Here is a 21,546-nt window from a genome sequence, read left to right as displayed (position 1 = left end):
TCACTCTCGCATCACTTACAGTACTGTCACTCTCGCATCACTTACAGTTCTGTCACTCTCGCATCACTTACAGTTCTGTCACTCTCGCATCACTTACAGTTCTGTCACTCTCGCATCACTTACAGTACTGTCACTCTCGCATCACTTACAGTTCTGTCACTCTCGCATCACTTACAGTACTGTCGCCCTCGCATCACTTACAGTACTGTCGCCCTCGCATCACTAACAGTACTGTCGCCCTCGCATCACTTACAGTACTGTCGCCCTCGCATCACTTACAGTACTGTCGCCCTCGCATCACTTACAGTACTGTCGCCCTCGCATCACTTACAGTACTGTCGCCCTCGCATCACTTACAGTACTGTCGCCCTCGCATCACTTACAGTACTGTCGCCCTCGCATCACTTACAGTACTGTCGCCCTCGCATCACTTACAGTACTGTCGCCCTCGCATCACTTACAGTACTGTCGCCCTCGCATCACTTACAGTACTGTCGCCCTCGCATCACTTACAGTGCTGTCGCCCTCGCATCACTTACAGTACTGTCATCCTCGCATCACTTACAGTACTGTCACTCTCACATCACTTACAGTACTGTCACTCTCGCATCACTTACAGTACTGTCACTCTCGCATCACTTACAGTACTGTCTCTCGCACATCACTTACAGTGCTGTCACTCACACATCACTCACAGTACTGTCGCTCTCGCATCACTTACAGTACTGTCACTCTCACATCACTTACTGTCACTCACATCACTTACTGTCACTCTCGCATCACTTACAGTACTGTCACTCACACATCACTTACAGTATTGTCACTCTCGCATCACTTACTGTCACTCACATCACTTACTGTCACTCTCGCATCACTTACAGTACTGTCACTCACACATCACTTACAGTACTGTCACTCTCACATCACTTACTGTCACTCACGTCACTTACGGTCACTCACACATCACTTACAGTACTGTCACACAATAAACGGTAATCGCACCAAGATGAAAATGATGTGGTTCCCAGGGACTCCTCATTTAGAAGAATGTGGGGTCCTGCATCACTGTTTCTGTGTCCCATCATAATTTATTTGTATGGTTATTAAATCTAATATTGATATATATACAGTAAGACTGTGGAGAATGAGCCTGACTGGTCCTTCGCAGTGAGGGGAAAGACACACCCCTTCCCAAAAGAAAAACAGCCAAACCTTCCTATCTCTCCCCGATCTGTCCTAATGATTAGTTGGGACCCCCAGCAGCTGTGTCTCATCAGTCTCGCATTACTTACAGTACTGTCACTCGCATCACTTACAGTACTGTCACTCGCATCACTTGCAGTACTGTCACCCTTGCATCACTTACAGTACTGTCACTCTCGCATCACTTACAGTACTGTCACTCTCGCATCACTTATAGTACTGTCACTCTCGCATCACTTACTGTACTGTCACTCGCATCACTTACAGTACTGTCACTCGCATCACTTACAGTACTGTCACTCGCATCACTTACAGTACTGTCACTCGCATCACTTACAGTACTGTCCCTCGCATCACTTACAGTACTGTCACTCGCATCACTTACAGTACTGTCACTCTCACATCACTTACAGTATTGTCACTCTCACATCACTTACAGTACTGTCCCTCTCACATCACTTACAGTACTGTCCCTCTCACATCACTTACAGTACTGTCACTCTCGCATCACTTACAGTACTGTCCCTCTCACATCACTTACAGTACTGTCACTCTCGCATCACTTACAGTACTGTCACTCTCGCATCACTTACAGTACTGTCACTCTCACATCACTTACAGTATTGTCACTCTCACATCACTTACAGTATTGTCACTCTCACATCACTTACAGTACTGTCCCTCTCACATCACTTACAGTACTGTCACTCTCGCATCACTTACAGTACTTTCACTCTCGCATCACTTACAGTACTGTCACTCTCGCATCACTTACAGTACTGTCACTCTCGCATCACTTACAGTACTGTCACTCTCGCATCACTTACAGTACTTTCACTCTCGCATCACTTACAGTATTGTCACTCTCACATCACTTACAGTACTTTCACTCTCGCATCACTTACAGTACTGTCACTTGCATCACTTACAGTACTGTCACTCGCATCACTTACAGTACTGTCACTCTCGCATCACTTACAGTACTGTCACTCTCGCATCACTTACAGTACTGTCGCCCTCGCAACACTTACAGTACTTTCACTCGCATCACTTACAGTACTGTCCCTCTCACATCACTTACAGTACTGTCCCTCTCACATCACTTACAGTACTGTCACTCTCGCATCACTTACAGTACTGTCCCTCTCACATCACTTACAGTACTGTCACTCTCGCATCACTTACAGTACTGTCACTCTCGCATCACTTACAGTACTGTCACTCTCACATCACTTACAGTATTGTCACTCTCACATCACTTACAGTATTGTCACTCTCACATCACTTACAGTACTGTCGCCCTCGCATCACTTACAGTACTGTCACTCTCGCATCACTTACAGTACTATCACTCTCACATCACTTACATTTCTCTAACGTCCTAGTGGATGCTGGGTACTCCGTAAGGACCATGGGGAATAGACGGGCTCCGCAGGAGACTGGGCACTCTAAGAAAGATTTAGTACTACTGGTGTGCACTGGCTCCTCCCTCTATGCCCCTCCTCCAGACCTCAGAATCTGTGCCTGGCCAGAGCTGGGTGCTTTTAGTGGGCTCTCCTGAGCTTGCTAATAAGAAAGTATTTTAGTTAGGTTTTTTATTTTCAGAGAGCTTCTGCTGGCAACAGACTCTCTGCTACGAGGGACTGAGGGGAGAGAAGCAAACCTACTAACTGCGGCTAGGTTGCGCTTCTTAGGCTACTGGACACCATTAGCTCCAGAGGGTTCGAACACAGGATCTTAACCTTGGCCGTCCGTTCCCGGAACCGCGCCGCCGTCCGTTCCCGGAGCCGCGCCGCCGTCCGTTCCCGGAGCCGCGCCGCCGTCCGTTCCCGGAGCCGCGCCGCCGTCCGTTCCCGGAGCCGCGCCGCCGTCCGTTCCCGGAGCCGCGCCGCCGTCCGTTCCCGGAGCCGCGCCGCCGTCCGTTCCCGGAGCCGCGCCGCCGTCCCCCTCGCAGAGCCAGAAGCCGGCAGAAGCAAGAAGACATCGAAATCGGCGGCAGAAGACTCCTGTCTTCACATGAGGTAGCGCACAGCACTGCAGCTGTGCGCCATTGCTCCCACACTAACCCACACACTCCGGTCACTGTAGGGCGCAGGGAGGGGCGCCCAGGGCAGCAATTAAGTACCTCCTGGCAAAAGCAGCATATATACAGTTGGACACTGTTATATGCATGAGCCCCCGCCATTAATTTTACACAAAATCGCGGGAGAAGCCCGCCGCTGAGGGGGCGGGGCCTTCTTCCTCAGCACTCACCAGCGCCATTTTCTCTCCACAGCTCCGCTGAGAGGAAGCTCCCCAGGCTCTCCCCTGCACGATAGAGAGGGTGAAAAAGAGAGGGGGGGCACATAAATTTGTCGTAAAAACAATATATACAGCAGCTACTGGGTTAACACTAAGTTACTGTGTGATTCCTGGGTCATATAGCGCTGGGGTGTGTGCTTACATACTTTCTCTCTGTCTCTCCAAAGGGCCTTGTGGGGGAACTGTCTTCAATTAGAGCATCCCCTGTGTGTGTGGTGTGTCGGTACGTGTGTGTCGACATGTCTGAGGTAAAAGGCTCCCCTAAGGAGGAGATAGAGCAAATATGTGTGTGAGAGGGTGTCTCCGTCGATAACGCCGACACCGGTTTGGATATGTGTAAGTGCTGGGGTGAATGTATTGCACAAAAGATTAGAGAACAGACAGGAAATCTACCCATGTCTGTCCCTGTGTCACAGAGACCTTCAGAGTCTCACAATGCTCACAATCCAAAATAATAAACACTGATATCGACACGGAGTTTGACTCCAGTGTCGACTACGATAATGCAAAGTTACAGCCAAGATGGCTGAAAGGTATTCAATATATGATTATGTAATAAAAGATGATTTGCATATCAGTGATGACTCATTTGTCCCTGACACAAGGGTACACATGTTAAGGGGAAGAAAGCTGAGGTAAATTTCCCTCCTCTCATGAGGAAAAAGAGCGGGAGTCTCCAGACAAGAGACTGCAGCTTCCCACAAAAAATTCTCAGGCAGTATCCTTTCCCCACTAGGGCCAGGATGTGTTGGGAATCTTCCCCTAGGGTGTCCTGTTTGCACAGAAGGTAGCACTAGCTATTCTCAGGGATCCTGCAGATAGCATGCACATTCTAGTATACTACTCAGACCGGTGATTGTGTCGGCATGGGTGGACAGGTACCTTATCAGCGGAGATTGAGACCCTAGTATGCATATAGATATATATATATATAGAGAGAGAGATATATATAGAGAGATATATATATATTAAAGATGCTGTCTTAAGTGATAGATATATATATATAAAACATGCCCAAAGAGACATGAGTATACTGGGTCCTAGAGTCAAAGCTATGTCGATTTCTGCTTGACGTTTTCTGTAGAATATGCAATGGACAGATGATGCCAACTTAAGAGGCATGTGGAAGGCTGAGGATTGTGTGGAGAAGGGTTCTCGGACCTGGTCTACACAGCTATAGCTGGTAATTCTGATATTTTGCCTTATATTCCTGCACAGCCTAGGAAAGCACGACATTATCAAATGCAGCCTTTCGAATAAAGAAACAAGAAAGTCCGAGGTGCGTCCTTTCTTGCCAGAGGCGGGGGCACAGGAAAGAAGCTGCACAACACAGCTAGTTCCCAGGAACAGAAGTCCTCCCCGGCCTCTACAAAAATCCACCGCAAGGCGGAGCTAGGCCCGGTGGGGGCACGCCTTCGTCAGTTCAGCCACAAGTGGGTTCACTCCCTGTTAGATCCCTGGGCAATAGATATTGTGTCTCAGGGATACAAGCTGGACTTTGAGAAGATGCCCCCTCACCGACGGCCCTGCCGGCTTCCCCCCACGAGAGGGAAACAGTGTTAACGGCAATTCATAAATTGTATCTTCAACAGGTGGTGGTCAAGGTTCCCCTCCTTCAACAAGGAGGGGGTTATTATTCGACCATGTTGTAGTCCCGAAACCAGACTGTTCGGTCGGACCCATATTGAATTTAAAATCCCTGAACATATACTTGAAAGGGTTCAAGTTCAAGATGGAATCGCTAAGAGCGGTTATTGCAAGCCTGAAAGGGGGGAGATTTTATGGTGACTCGGGACATAAAGGATGCATACCTTCATGTCCCCATTTATCCACCTCATCAGGCGTACCTCAGAATTGCGGTACGGGATGGTCATTACCAATTTCAGACATTGCCGTTTGGTCTCTCCACGCCCTTGAGAATATTCACCAAGGTAATGGCGGAAATGATGGTGCTCCTGCGGAAGCAAGGTGTCACTATTATCACGTACTTGGACGATCTCCTCATAAAAGCGAGATCAAGAGAGCAGTTGCTGAACAGCGTATCACTTTCTCTGGAAGTGAAATGGCAACACGGCTGGATTCTATATATTCCAAAGTCGCAGTTGGTTCTTACAGCTCATCTGCCTCTCCTAGGCATGATCCTAGACATAGACCAGAAAAGGGTTTATCTCCCGATAGAGAGACCTCAGAAGCTCGTGACACTGGTCAGGAATCTATTAAAACCAAAACAGGTGTCAGTGCATCACTGCACTCGAGTCCTGGGAAGGAGGGTGGTATCATTCGAGGCCATTCCCTTCGGCAGGTTCCATAGGAGGACCTTCCAATGGGACTTACTGGACAAGTGGTCCGGATCACATCTTCGGATGCATCGGTTAATCACCCTATCCCCCAGAGCCAGGGTGTCTCTCCGGTGGTGACTGCAGAGTGCTCACCTTCTCGAAGGTCGCAGATTCGGCATTCAGGACTGGGTCCTGGTGACCACGGATGCAAGCCTCCGAGGGTGGGGGGCAGTCACACAGGGAAGAAATTTCCAAGGGCTATGGTCAAGGCAGGAGACTTGCCTTCACATCAATATCCTGGAACTAAGGGCCACATACAACGCCCTAAGTCAAGCGGAGACCCTGCTTCGCGACCAACCGGTTCTGATCCAGTCAGACCGCAGTGGCTCATGTAAACCGCCAAGGCGGCACAAGGAGCAGGGTGGCGATGGTAGAAGCCACCAGAATTCTTCGCTGGGCGGAGAATCACGTAAGCGCACTGTCAGCAGTGTTCATTCCGGGAGTGGACAACTGGGAAGCAGACTTCCTCAGCAGGCACGACCTCCACCCGGGAGAGTGGGGACTTCATCAGGAAGTCTTCACGCAGATTGCAAATCGATGGGAACTGCCACAGGTGGACATGATGGCGTCCCGCCTCAACAAAAAGCTAAAAAGGTATTGCGCCAGGTCAAGGGACCCTCAGGCGATAGCTGTGGACGCACTAGTAACACCGTGGGTGTTGCTGTCGGTCTATGTGTTTCCTCCTCTTCCTCTCATACCATAGGTGCTGAGAATTGTAAGAAAAAGAGGAGTGAGAACAATACTCATTGTTCCGGATTGGCCAAGAAGGACTTGGTACCCGGAACTGCAAGAAATGCTCACAGAGGACCCATGGCCTCTGCCTCTCAGACAGGACCTGTTGCAACAAGGGCCCTGTCTGTTTCAAGACTTACCGCGGCTGCGTTTGACGGCATGGCGGTTGAACGCCGGATCCTAGCGGAAAAAGGCATTCCGGATGAAGTTATTCCTACGCTGATAAAGGCTAGGAAGGACGTGACAGCAAAGCATTATCACCGTATATGGCGAAAATATGTTGCTTGGTGTGAGGCCAGGAAGGCCCCTGCAGAGGAATTCCAGCTGGGTCGATTCCTGCAATTCCTACAGTCAGGAGTGACTATGGGCCTAAAATTAGGGTCCGTAAAGGTCCAGATTTCGGCCCTATCCATTTTCTTTCAAAAAGAACTGGCTTCACTGCCTGAGCTTCAGACGTTTGTTAAGGGAGTGCTGCATATTCAGCCCCCTTTTGTGCCACCAGTGGCACCTTGGGATCTTAACGTGGTGTTGGGTTTCCTGAAATCCCACTGGTTTGAGCCACTTAAGACTGTGGAGCCTAAAGTATCTCATGTGGAAAGTGGTCATTCTGTTGGCTTTAGCTTCGGCTAGGCGTGTGTCAGAATTGGCGGCTTTGTCATGTAAAAGCCCCTATCTGGTTTTCCATATGGACAGGGTAGAATTGCAGACTCGTCCGCAATTTCTGCCAAAGGTGGTGTCATCTTTTCATTTGAACCAACCTATTGTGGTGCCTGCGGCTACTTGTGACTTGGAGGATTCCAAGCTGTTTGACGTAGTCCGGGCTTTGAAGATTTAGGTAACCAGAACGGCTGGAGTCAGGAAGACTGACTCGCTGTTTATCCTGTATGCATCCAACAAGCTGGGTGCTCCTGCTTCAAAGCAAACTATTGCTCGCTGGATCTGTAACACGATTCAGCAGGCTCATTCTGCGGCTGGATTGCCGCATCCAAAATCAGTGAAAGCCCATTCCACAAGCAAGGTGGGCTCTTCTTGGGCGGCTGCCCGAGGGGTCTCGGCATTACAGCTTTGCCGAGCTGCTACTTGGTCGGGTTCAAACACCTTTGCAAAATTCTACAAGTTTGATACCCTGGCTGAGGAGGACCTTGTGTTTGCCCATTCGGTGCTGCAGAGTCATCCGCACTCTCCCGCCCGTTTGGGAGCTTTGGTATAATCCCCATGGTCCTTACGGAGTCCCCAGCATCCACTAGGACGTTAGAGAAAATAAGATTTTACTCACTGGTAAATCTATTTCTCGTAGTCCGTAGTGGATGCTGGGCGCCCGTCCCAAGTGCGGACTTTCTGCAATACGTGTATATAGTTATTGCTTAATAAAGGGTTATGTTATGTTGGCATCCATTGGTTGATGCTCTGTTGTTTGTTCATACAGTTAACTGAATAAGTTTATCACATGTTATACGGTGTGATTGGTGTGGCTGGTATGAGTCTTACCCTGGGTTCCAAAATCCTTTCCTTGTAATGTCAGCTCTTCCGGGCACAGTTTCCTTAACTGAGGTCTGGAGGAGGGGCATAGAGGGAGGAGCCAGTGCACACCAGTAGTACTAAATCTTTCTTAGAGTGCCCAGTCTCCTGCGGAGCCCGTCTATTCCCCATGGTCCTTACGGAGTCCCCAGCATCCACTACGGACTACGAGAAATAGATTTACCGGTGAGTAAAATCTTATTTATTGTTACTCTCACATCACTTACAGTACTGTCGCCCTCGCATCACTTACAGTACTGTCGCCCTCGCATCACTTACAGTACTGTCGCCCTCGCATCACTTACAGTACTGTCGCCCTCGCATCACTTACAGTACTGTCGCCCTCGCATCACTTACAGTACTGTCGCCCTCGCATCACTTACAGTACTGTCGCCCTCGCATCACTTACAGTACTGTCGCCCTCGCATCACTTACAGTACTGTCACCCTCGCATCACTTACAATACTGTCACTCTCACATCACTTACAGTACTGTCACTCTCACATCACTTACAGTACTGTCACCCTCGCATCACTTACAGTACTGTCACTCTCACATCACTTACAGTACTGTCACCCTCGCATCACTTAAAGTACTGTCACTCTCGCATCACTTACAGTACTGTCACCCTCGCATCACTTACAGTACTGTCACCCTCGCATCACTTACAGTACTGTCACTCTCACATCACTTACAGTACTGTCACCCTCGCATCACTTAAAGTACTGTCACTCTCGCATCACTTACAGTACTGTGACCCACGCATCACTTACAGTACTGTCACCCTCGCATCACTTACAGTACTGTCACCCTCGCATCACTTACAGTACTGTCACCCTCGCATCACTTACAGTACTGTCACCCTCGCATCACTTACAGTACTGTCACTCTCACATCACTTACAGTACTGTCACCCTCGCATCACTTACAATACTGTCACTCTCACATCACTTACAGTACTGTCACTCTCACATCACTTACAGTACTGTCACTCTCACATCACTTACAGTACTGTCACTCTCACATCACTTACAGTACTGTCACTCTCGCATCACTTACAGTACTGTCACTCACATCACTTACAGTACTGTCACTCTCACGTCACTTACAGTGTTGTCACTCACACATCACTTCCAGTACTGTCACTCTTGCATCACTTACAGTACTGTCACTCTCACATCACTTACAGTACTGTGACCCACGCATCTCTTACAGTACTGTCACCCTCGCGTCACTTACAGTACTGTCACTCTCACGTCACTTACAGTGTTGTCACTCACACATCACTTCCAGTACTGTCACTCTTGCATCACTTACAGTACTGTCACTCTCACATCACTTACAGTACTGTCACCCTCGCATCACTTACAGTACTATGACCCACGCATCACTTACAGTACTGTCACCCTCGCATCACTTACAGTACTGTCACTCTCACATCACTTACAGTACTATGACCCACGCATCACTTACAGTACTGTCACTCTCACATCACTTACAGTACTGTCACCCTCGCATCACTTACAGTACTGTCACTCTCACATCACTTACAGTACTGTCACCCTCGAATCACTTACAGTACTGTCACTCTCACATCACTTACAGTACTGTCACCCTCGAATCACTTACAGTACTGTCATTCTCACATCACTTACAGTACTGTCACTCTCGCATCACTTACAGTACTGTCACTCTCACATCACTTACAGTACTGTCACTCTCATCACTTACAGTACTGTCACTCTCGCATCACTCACAGTATTGTCACTCTCGCATCACTTACAGTACTGTCACTCTCGCACAACTAACAGTATTCTCACTCTCACATCACTTACAGTACTGTCACCCTCGCATCACTTACAGTATTGTCACTCTCACATCACTTACAGTGCTGTCACTCTCGCATCACTTACAGTGCTGTCACTCTCACATCACTTACAGTACTGTCACCCTCGCATCACTTACAGTACTGTCACTCTCACATCACTTACAGTATTGTCACTCTCGCATCACTTACAGTACTGTCACTCACATCACTTACAGTACTGTCACTCTCACATCACTTACAGTACTGTCACTCTCGCATCACTTACAGTACTGTCACTCTCACATCACTTACAGTACTGTCACTCTCACATCACTTACAGTACTGTCACTCTCGCATCACTTACAGTACTGTCACTCACATCACTTACAGTACTGTCACTCTCGCATCACTTACAGTACTGTCACTCTCGCATCACTTACAGTACTGTCACTCACATCACTTACAGTACTGTCACTCACACATCACTTACAGTACTGTCACTCTCGCATCACTTACGGTACTGTCACTCTCGCACAACTAACAGTATTCTCACTCTCACATCACTTACAGTACTGTCACTCTCACATCACTTACAGTATTGTCACTCTCGCATCGCTTACAGTACTGTCACTCTCGCATCACTTACAGTACTGTCACTCACATCACTTACAGTACTGTCACTCTCACATCACTTACAGTACTGTCACTCTCGCATCACTTACAGTACTGTCACTCACATCACTTACAGTACTGTCACTCACACATCACTTCCAGTACTGTCACTCACACATCACTTCCAGTACTGTCACTCACACATCACTTCCAGTACTGTCACTCTCGCATCACTTACAGTACTGTGACCCACGCATCACTTACAGTACTGTCGCCCTCGCATCACTTACAGTACTGTCGCCCTCGCATCACTTACAGTACTGTCACTCTCGCATCACTTACAGTACTGTCACTCTCACATCACTTACAGTACTGTCACTCTCACATCACTTACAGTACTGTCACTCTCACATCACTTACAGTACTGTCACTCTCACATCACTTACAGTACTGTCACTCTCGCATCACTTACAGTATTGTCACTCTCACATCACTTACAGTACTGTCACTCACATCACTTACAGTACTGTCACTCTCGCATCACTTACAGTACTGTCACTCACATCACTTACAGTACTGTCACTCTCACGTCACTTACAGTGTTGTCACTCACACGTCACTTCCAGTACTGTCACTCTTGCATCACTTACAGTACTGTCACTCTCGCATCACTTACAGTACTGTGACCCACGCATCACTTACAGTACTGTCACTCTCACATCACTTACAGTACTGTCACTCTCACATCACTTGCTTTCACTCTCGCATCACTTACTGTCACTCACACATCACTTACAGTACTGTCACTCTCGCATCACTTACAGTACTGTCACCCTCGCATCACTTACAGTACTGTCACTCACACGTCACTTACAGTACTGTCACTCTCACATCACTTACTGTCACTCGCGTCACGTACGGTCACTCACACATCACTTACAGTACTGTCACTCTCACATCACTTACTGTCACTTACGGTCACTCACACATCACTTACAGTACTGTCACACAATAAACGGTAATCGCACCAAGATGAAAATGATGTGGTTCCCAGGGACTCCTCATTTCGAAGAATGTGGGGTCCTGCATCACTGTTTCTGTGTCCCATCATAATTTATTTGTATGGTTATTAAATCTAATATTGATATATATACAGTAAGACTGTGGAGAATGAGCCTGACTGGTCCTTCGCAGTGAGGGGAAAGACACACCCCTTCCCAAAAGAAAAACAGCCAAACCTTCCTATCTCTCCCCCATCTGTCCTAATGATTAGTTGGGACCCCCAGCAGCTGTGTCTCATCAGGAAGTGACTTCTGTTTGCATAACTCAGTTTTTACTTTAAAAATGAAAATGGAGGTGGGTGGGAGTTTAAGTCCCTCTAATGGTGCCCATACACTTTTGAGATATCTGGTACAATCCTTCAATTTCGACCGTATTGGTGCGATAAATCGCAAGATTGTATGCACATCGAATATGTCCCCCGATGCGATGCGTGGGCATGCCGGTCGAATCTTGCATCTCAAGATATTATGTGCTGAACTTAATATTTATTGGATCGCACGTGTTTTTACCTCATTTGATTTATCGCATTGCGATGTGCGATCTGTGAGGTATTTAGCTCACTTACTGGACACTCCCTTCCACCTATTTCTAGTCACAAAGGGCATTCGATAAATCGCATAATTGTATGCGCATCAAATGCACAAGAAAAGCACTTTCAATGCAATTTATCGCACGGGGAGCTTCAAGGGAAATCGACGCGCTCGATTGCGCAAGTGTATGGGCACCATGACTCCCCAACCACACGACCTAGAAAGTTAGGGGTACCCTTGGTTTTAAGAGGTGTGTCCCCTCTTTAAAACAGTTTTCCCACGTAAAATTTAAAGTCTAGTGATCACACTGATCACCAGACATTAGCCTCCTGCAATAATTAATAAAATAATGAAGGGACACGCGTGTTAAAAAGAGAGGGGTGGGGGGGTCCCCTCTTGTAAATGTTGTGGTCCCTTAGTATGTATTATGGCATCACTCAACAAATCCCAGGGGCCAGGCCACCATGGCCCCTACATTTTGCTGCTTGGCTACCAGATTATGCTAGGAAGGAGGAAGGATCCTCTTCTGGCCCAGTGGGAATTCGTGGCCGTGCCTGTATTGCAGCGACCATTTTCATGCACAGGAGTGCGTGTGCTGAGTGTCCAACCTGGCCTGCGCTGGCTGCTGTGCTTGTCCGTCCCAGTCTGCACTGTCTGCTGCCTCCAAACGCTGTCTGCGCAGAGCTCTACGATAAGTATTATGGCAATGCTGTACATTTTCCGTAAATTATTTGTGTGTGTGTGGGGGGGGGTTAGGGGCACTACACATTCTATCACTGCCAAGATTGACAGCTGCAACCAATTAGTCATATTTGAATACAGGGAGTTCCCACTTACTTATTACCAGTTATTTCTCTGACGTCCTAAGTGGATGCTGGGACTCCGTAAGGACCATGGGGATTAGCGGCTCCGCAGGAGACTGGGCACAACTAAAGAAAGCTTTAGGACTACCTGGTGTGCACTGGCTCCTCCCACTAAGACCCTCCTCCAGACCTCAGTTAGATTCTTGTGCCCGGCTGAGCTGGATGCACACTAGGGGCTCTCCTGAGCTCCTAGAAAGAAAGTATATTTAGGTTTTTTATTTTACAGTGAGATCTGCTGGCAACAGACTCACTGCAGCGAGGGACTAAGGGGAGAAGAAGCGAACCTACCTAACAGGTGGTAGTTTGGGCTTCTTAGGCTACTGGACACCAATAGCTCCAGAGGGATCGACCACAGGACCCGACCTTGGTGTTCGTTCCCGGAGCCGCGCCACCGTCCCCCTTACAGAGCCAGAAGCATGAAGAGTCCGGAAAATCGGCGGCAGAAGACTTCGGTCTTCACCAAGGTAGCGCACAGCACTGCAGCTGTGCGCCATTGCTCCTCTCATGTACACCTCACACTCCAGTCACTGATGGGTGCAGGGCGCTGGGGGGGGCGCCCTGAGGGCAATATATGACACCTTGGCTGGCAAATCTACATCATATATAGTCCTAGAGGCTATATAGATGTAAAATTACCCCTGCCAGTATTCCAGAAAAAGCAAGAGAAAGTCCGCCGAAAAAGGGGCGGGGCTTCTCCCTCAGCACACTGGCGCCATTTTTTCTTCACAGTGCAGCTGGAAGACAGCTCCCCAGGCTCTCCCCTGTAGTTTTCAGGCTCAAAGGGTTAAAAAGAGAGGGGGGGTACTAAAATTTAGGCGCAATATATGTATACAAGCAGCTATTGGGGGAAAAATCACTCAGTTATAGTGTTAATCCCTGCATTATATAGCGCTCTGGTGTGTGCTGGCATACTCTCTCTCTGTCTCCCCAAAGGACTTTGTGGGGTCCTGTCCTCAGTCAGAGCATTCCCTGTGTGTGTGCGGTGTGTCGGTACGGCTGTGTCGACATGTTGGATGAGGAAGGTTACGTGGAGGCGGAGCAGAGGCCGATAAATGGGATGTCGCCCCCTGTGGGGCCGACACCAGAGTGGATGGATAGGTGGAAGGTATTAACCGACAGTGTCAACTCCTTACATAAAAGGCTGGATGACGTAACAGCTGTGGGACAGCCGGCTTCTCAGCCCGCGCCTGCCCAGGCGTCTCAAAGGTCATCAGGGGCTCAAAAAAACGCCCGTTACCTCAGATGGCAGACACAGATGTCGACACGGAGTCTGACTCCAGTGTCGACGAGGTTGAGACATATACACAATCCACTAGGAACATCCGTTACATGAATTCTGCAATGAAAAATGTGTTACGCATTTTCTGACATGAACCCAAGTACCACATAAAAGGGGTTTTATTTTTGGGGAGAAAAAGCAGCCAGTGTTGAATGAATGAAGTGTGTAAAGAAGCGTGGGTTCCCCCGATAAGAAACTGGTAATTTCTAAAAAGTTACTGATGGCGTACCCTTTCCCGCCAGAGGATAGGTCACGTTGGGAGATATCCCTTAGGGTGGATAAGGCGCTCACACGTTTGTCAAAAAAGGTGGCACTGCCGTCTTAGGATACGGCCACCTTGAAGGAACCTGCTGATAAAAAGCAGGAGGCGATCCTGAAGTCTGTATATACACACTCAGGTTATATACTGAGACCTGCAATTGCCTCAGCATAAATAGTGCTGCTGCAGCGTGGTCTGATACCCTGTCAGATAATATTAATACTCTAAGACAGGGATAATATTTTGCTAACATTGAGTATATTAAAGACGTCGTCTTTTATATATAAAGGATGCACAGAGGGATATTTGCCGGCTGGCATCCAGAATTAATGCAATGTCCATTCTGCCAGGAGGGTATTGGACAGGTGATGCTGCCTGTAAAAGGCACATGGAGATTCTGCCTTATAAGGGTGAGGAATTGTTTGGGGATGGTCTCTGGGACCTCGTATCCACAGCAACAGCTGGGAAGAAAATTTTTTACCTCAGGTTTCCTCACAGCCTAAGAAAGCACCGTATTTTCAGGTACAGTCCTTTCGGCTTCAGAAAAGCAAGCGGGTCAAAGGCGCTTCCTTTCTGCACAGAGACCAGGGAAGAAGGAAAAAGCTGCACCAGCAGCCAGTTCCCAGGATCAAAAATCTTCCCCCGCTTCCTCTGAGTCCACCGCATGACGCTGGGGCTCCACAGGTGGAGACAGGTGCGGTAGGGGCGCGTCTCGGGAACTTCAGGGACCAGTGGGCTTGCCCACAGGTGGATCCCTAGGTTCTGCAAATAGTATCACAGGGATACAGGCTGGAGTTCGAGGCGACTCCCCCTCGCCGTTACCTCACATCAGCCTTGCCTGCTGCCCTCGGAGAAAGGTAGTACTGGCGGCAATTCACAAGCTGTACTTCCAGCAGGTGAAATCAAGGTACCCCTCCTTCAACAAGGCCGGGGTTACTATTCCAAAATGTTGTGGTACCGAAACCAGACGGTTCGGTGAGACCCATTCTAAAATTGAAAGCCTTGAACACTTAGATACGAAGGTTCAAGTTCAAAATGGAATCGCTCAGGGCGATTATTGCAAGCCTGGAGAATTTCATGGTATCACTGGACATCAAGGATGATTACCTGCATGTCCCTATTTACCCTCTTCACCAGGAGTACCTCAATATTGTGGTACAGGATTGTCATTACCAATTCCAGACATTGCCGTTGGTCTGTCCCCGGCACCGAGGTATTTACCAAGGTAATGGCCGAAATAATTATCCCGTACTTGGACGATCTCCTTATAAAGGCGAGGTCCAGAGAGCAGTTGTTCGTCGGAGTAGCACTATCTCGGGAAGTGCTACAACAGCACGGCTGGATTCTGAATATTCCAAAGTCGCAGCTGGTTCCTACGACGCGTCTACTGTTCCTGGGTATGGTTCTGGACACAGAACAGGATAAAAAGGGTTTCTCCCGGAGGAGAAGTCCAAGGAGTTGTTGTCTCTAGACAGAGACCTCCTAATACGTATACAGGTGTCGGTGCATCAATGCACGCGAGCCCTGGGAAAGATGGTAGCTTCTTACGAAGAAATTCCATTCGCCAGGTCCCATGCAAGGATTTTCCAGTGGGATCTGTTGGACAAGTGGTCCGGGTCGCATCTTCAGATGCATCGGCGGATAACCCTGTCTTCAAGGGTCAGGGTGTCGCTGTTGTGGTGGCTGCAGAGTGCTCATCTTCTAGGGGGCCGCAGATTCGGCATACAGGACTGGGTCCTGGTGACCACGGATGCCAGCCTTCTAGGCTGGGGGGCAGTCACACAGGGAAGGAACTTCCAAGGCTATGGAAAAGTCAGGAGACTTCCCTACACATAAATATTCTGAAACTGAGGGCCATTTACAATGCCCTAAGTCAGGCTAGACCCCTGCTTCAACACCGGCCGGTGCTGATCCAGTCAGACAACATCACGGCGGTCGCTCATGTAAACCGACAGGGCGGCACAAGACGCAGGATGGCGATGGCAGAAGCCACAAGGATTCTCCGATGGGCGGAAAATCATGTGTTAGCACTGTCAGCAGTGTTCATTCCTGGAGTGGACAACTGAGAAGCAGACTTTCTCAGAAGACACGACCTCCACCCGGGAGAGTGGGGACTTCATCCAGAAGTCTTTCAAATGATTGTACACCGTTGGGAAAGGCCACAGGTGGACATGATGGCGTCCCGCCTCAACTAAAAGTTACAAAGATATTGCGCCAGGTCAAGGACCCTCAGGCGATAGCTGTGAACGCTCTGGTAACACCGTGGGTGTACCAGTCGGTGTATGTGTTCCCTTCTCTGCCTCTCTTACCCAGGGTAATGAGAATAATAAGAAGGAGAGGAGTAAGAACTATACTCATTGTTCCGGGTTGGCCAAGAAGAGCTTGGTAACCAGAACTCCAAGAAATGATCTCAGAGGACCCATGGCCTCTGCCGCTCAGACAGGACCTGCTGCAGCAGGGGGCCTGTCTGTTCCAAGACGTACCGCGGCTGCGTTGACGGCATGGCGGTTGAACGCCGGATCCTGAAGGAAAAGGGAATTCCGGAGGAAGTTATCCCTACGCTATTTAAAGCTAGGAAAGAAGTGAACGCAAACCATTATCACCGCATATGGCGGAAATAGGTTGCGTACTGTGAGGCCAGGAAGGCCCCAAAGGAGAAATTTCAGCTAGGTCGATTTCTGCTTTTCCTACAGTCAGAGGTGACTATGGGCCTAAAATTGGGTTCCATTAAGGTCCAGATTTCGGCTCTATCGATTTTCTTCCAAAATTGAACTGGCTTCACTGCCTGAAGTTCAGACTTTTGTTAAGGGAGTGCTGCATAGTCAGCCCCCGTTTGTGCCTCCAGTGGCACCGTGGGATCTCAACGTGGTGTTGGATTTCCTGAAGTCGCATTGGGTTGAGCCACTTAAATCCGTGGAGCTATAATACCTCACGTGGAAAGTGGTCATTCTGTGGGCCTTGGCGTCGGCCAGGCGTGTATCAGAATTGGCGGCTTTGTCATACAAAAGCCCTTCTCTGTAGTTTATATGGATAAGGCGGAATTGAGGACTCGTTCCCCATTCCTTTCTAAGGTGGTATCAGTTTTTCATGTGAACCAACCTATTGTGGTGCCTGCGGCTACTTGGGACTTGGAGGATTCCAAGTTACTGGATGTAGTCAGGGCCCTGAAAAGTATATGTTTCCAGGACAGCTGGAGTCAGGATAACTGACTCGCTATTTCTCCTGTATGCACCCAACAAGCTGGGTGCTCCTGCTTCTAAGCAGACGATTGCTCGCTGGATCTGTAGCACGATTCAACTTGCACATTCTGTGGCTGGACTGCCGCACCCTAAATCTGTAAAAGCCCATTCCACGAGGAAAGTGGGCTCTTCTTGGGCGGCTGCCCGAGGGGTCTCGGCTTTACAACTTTGCCGAGCTGTTACTTGGTCGGGTTAAAACATTTTTGTAAGAGTCTACAAGTTTGATACCCTGGCTGAGGAGGACCTAGAGTTTGCTCATTCGGTGCTGCAGAGTCATCCGCACTCTCCCGCCCGTTTGGGAGCTTTGGTATAATCCCCATGGTCCTTACGGAGTCCCAGCATCCACTTAGGACGTCAGAGAAAATAAGATTTTACTCACCGGTAAATCTATTTCTCGTAGTCCGTAGTGGATGCTAGGTGCCCATCCCAAGTGCGGATTGTCTGCAATACTTGTTTATAGTTATTGCCTAACTAAAGGGTTATTGTTGAGCCATCTGTTGAGAGGCTCAGTTATATTTCATACTGTTAACTGGGTATAGTATCACGAGTTATACGGTGTGATTGGTGTGGCTGGTATGAGTCTTACCTGAGATTCAAAATCCTTCCTTATTGTGTCAGCTCTTCCGGGCACAGTATCCTAACTGAGGTCTGGAGGAGGGTCTTAGTGGGAGGAGCCACTGCACACCAGGTAGTCCTAAAGCTTTCTTTAGTTGTGCCCAGTCTCCTGCGGAGCCGCTAATCCCTATGGTCCTTACGGAGTCCCAGCATCCACTACGGACTACGAGAAATAGATTTACCGGTGAGTAAAATCTTATTTTATACAACACACACATATTACGTAGCGCTGAGTGGAGCTTGCAGTCTATATTCCCTGCCACATGTACATGCACACAAATTCAAGCTAGGGTTAATTTTGTTGGGAGCCACATTGACCTACCAATATATTTTTGGTAGTGTTCCCTCTAGAAAATATAGAGGGCAGGGCGCCGGACAGTGGGGGCATATGTGTGTGCGCGCGTCTGGAAAGGCAGCGTGGCCATGCAAATAAGGGGGCGTGGCCATGAAACGTCATTTAAGTTGGCGGCCGACAGCGTCACTGTTGGGGAAGTGCCCAGCACCTACGGAGGTGCTGGGCTTCCCCCAAGCTCTCTCCCGCAGCGTGAATGGATGCCGTGCGCATGCAAACGGCATCTTTACACGCTGGGAGGGCAGGAAGCGAGTGGCTGTTTTTGCAGGGCACCGCAGAAAGGGCAGGGCAGATTTTGCCCTTAAAAAATCGGGCAGGGCGCGGCGCCCTGCTAAAATAGCCTAGCGTGAACACTATTTGGATTGTGGGAGGAAACCAGAGTACCTGGAGAAAACCCACACAAGCACAGGGAGAACATACAAACTCCACACAGTTAGGGCCATCATGGGAATCAAATCCATGACCCCAGTGCTGTGAGGCAGTAATGCTAACCATTACACTGTCCATGCTGCTGCTGATCAGACAATGGAGCCGATTCAGACCTGATCGCTGCTGTGCGTTTTCACACAGCGGGCGATCAGGTCTGAACTGCGCATGTGTATGCACAGCATTGCGCAGGCGCGATGGTCCGCAGCCCCGAGGAGCGTGGGGCAGCGACGGGATGGTGCGAAAAATCCCATTGCATCGGCGAACGCAAGGAGAGTGAAAGGAAGAGGGCGTTTGTGGGTGGTAACTGACCGTTTTTGAGGAGTGTCCGGAAAAACGCAGGAGGGACCAGGCGTTTAGAGGGAGGATTCCTGACGTCGGCTCCGGCCTCGATCATCGCAGCGGCTGAGTAAGTCCTGGGCTGTGCAGAGACTGCACAAACTTCAGTTTGTGCAGCTCTCCTGCACATGCGATCACACACCTGCACAGCGATTTCTCGCTCCCCCTGTAGGCGGCAACTACCTGATCACAGGTATGCAAAAAACGCACCCTAGCAATCAGGTCTAAATTAGCCCCAATATTACCCTGTGCTACTTTTTCTATGCTCTTTCACACCCTTAATTACATATGTAAATGTTGGGTCACCTGCAGGTGAAAGAGGAGCAGCTAGGAGGTAATATTTTCCACAGATGTGGGAGGGTGTCTAAAGTCTTTATCCTCTCTCAACTTACGTTAATTAACAAAAATGGAATGCCTTGTTGGTCTGTCATATTCTTCCTACACATAGGAAGGGTTTCTAACATGACAGTGAAAATTGGGGGAAAATGCATTTGGGTTTAAATTTGTTTATGTGTTAGATTCAGTAAAAAAGACTAATGTTATATACTGAAATTACAGAGTCTTCCTAATCAAACAAGTTCTAATTTGTGTGAATTCCAGCATAAAAGAATCAGTGATGTTCGTATGTGACGAAAGTAAATGCAAGAAAACCCTCAGCAGCGAAGAGGATTAAATATCTAGGCATTTTGCGTATGTGTAAATAGTGCTGTCAGACCTCTATGTTTGGTATTAGATCACTCCATATAGTTAACATGGTCATTAGATTTGCCATATGCGCTCAGACCACCACATATGGATAATATGGCCAATTGACCTGTCACATGACTTTAGACCTTCCTTCTGGGGACCCTGCAGATCTGTGGAATACAAAGATAGCACTGACAGTAGCAGTATAATACAGCAGCTTAGTGTGAAGAGCCATACACTACCTTAGCTCTACCCCTCTGCTGCTGCTGCCCTATATTACCCCCAACCTCTCCGGTCTTCGTCCAGACATGTATAACTCCCCAGCTCTACCCATTCTCCTCTGCTGCACACTTATCTTTCCTACCCCCATTGACATAAATATAATGCCCCAGCTTAAGCCCACTCCTTGTTACCCCCAACAATATTTATTAGCCTTATTAATATATAGTGCCCCTCCGGTAACCAACATTACTGCCTCATAGGCTTATGGGTCTATTCAATTGGTGTCGTAATTTCCGACAAGTCGGAAAAATTGCACTTTTCGCCATTTTTAGGTCAAATCTGGATTCGACCTATTCAATTCCAGTGCCATTTTTCCAACTTGTCAAAAAATCCGACTTGTCGGAAAACACGTTTTTTGTGGAATTTGCAGCCTTTCAAACAGGTTTTTGGCCCATTTTCATCAGCGCCAATTCAACTTTAAAAACAGTCGGATCGGCATTGTCGCAGACGGGCAGAAATCTGTCGGAAATGCCCGCAAATTGAATAGTGAAGTGTCGGATCCTCTCTGTCGCAGAGGATCCGACACTATTTGAATATACCCCTTACTTATAAATTAAAACTTCACTTTAGAACATGTGAGCACTGAACAGCCACTTATTTGTTCCAAGCCTTAAAAGTTTTTAAAACCATGTACAGTAACACAGCAATAACATGTCTCTCATTTTTGTTTTTTTAGGTCCATTCAAACTGCCTACCAGCAACCCAGCTAACCACTTTTCCCATCTTGTTGGATTTTCTGTTTTGCCTGGCATGACTAAAAACATGTTATGTACAGTTTGTTACAGTACAATATGCTAACTCTAAAATAAAACCTAAACAGTGCCTACACAGTGACCATGTTGACGTTTGTCTCGCTTGAATTTTTTGGCAGCAACTAATAGTGTAGGTTATGAATCAGGTAATTATGGCCCCATCAATGATGTCAGCATGAAATACTTTAGTTTACTACCAGCCAGCCTGTTGCGAGAAGCAGATCTTATGCGTGTCATACATGAAAAGCCACGTTCTGGATCAGCTGAGCTGATAGGAATTGCCACAGCAATATTGGCTAGCATTACAAAGCTTGGAAATTCCTGTTTATATTCTGTTATGACAATTTGA

General features: G+C 48.2%; 1 protein-coding gene and 1 long non-coding RNA gene across 2 annotated transcripts in view; both read left to right on the top strand.

Moving 5' to 3' along the window:
* Positions 1 to 21,279, top strand: part of LOC135055688 (uncharacterized) — a 51,135-nt gene extending 29,856 nt beyond the window's left edge. Inside the window, exon 2 of the long non-coding RNA XR_010243792.1 lies at positions 21,122 to 21,279. This is a non-coding gene — a long non-coding RNA (uncharacterized LOC135055688). The remainder of the gene's footprint in view (positions 1 to 21,121) is intronic.
* The window catches only part of EZH1 (enhancer of zeste 1 polycomb repressive complex 2 subunit), a 193,759-nt gene that overhangs the window by 38,912 nt on the left and 133,301 nt on the right, over positions 1 to 21,546 (top strand). The gene's annotated exons all lie outside the window — the stretch shown is intronic.

The sequence above is a fragment of the Pseudophryne corroboree genome, chromosome 3 (assembly GCF_028390025.1).
Source record: "Pseudophryne corroboree isolate aPseCor3 chromosome 3, aPseCor3.hap2, whole genome shotgun sequence".
In the NCBI taxonomy this organism is placed as follows: domain Eukaryota; kingdom Metazoa; phylum Chordata; class Amphibia; order Anura; family Myobatrachidae; genus Pseudophryne; species Pseudophryne corroboree.
Note: the sequence above shows the minus strand (reverse complement) of the source record. Positions and strands in the feature narration are given on the sequence as shown.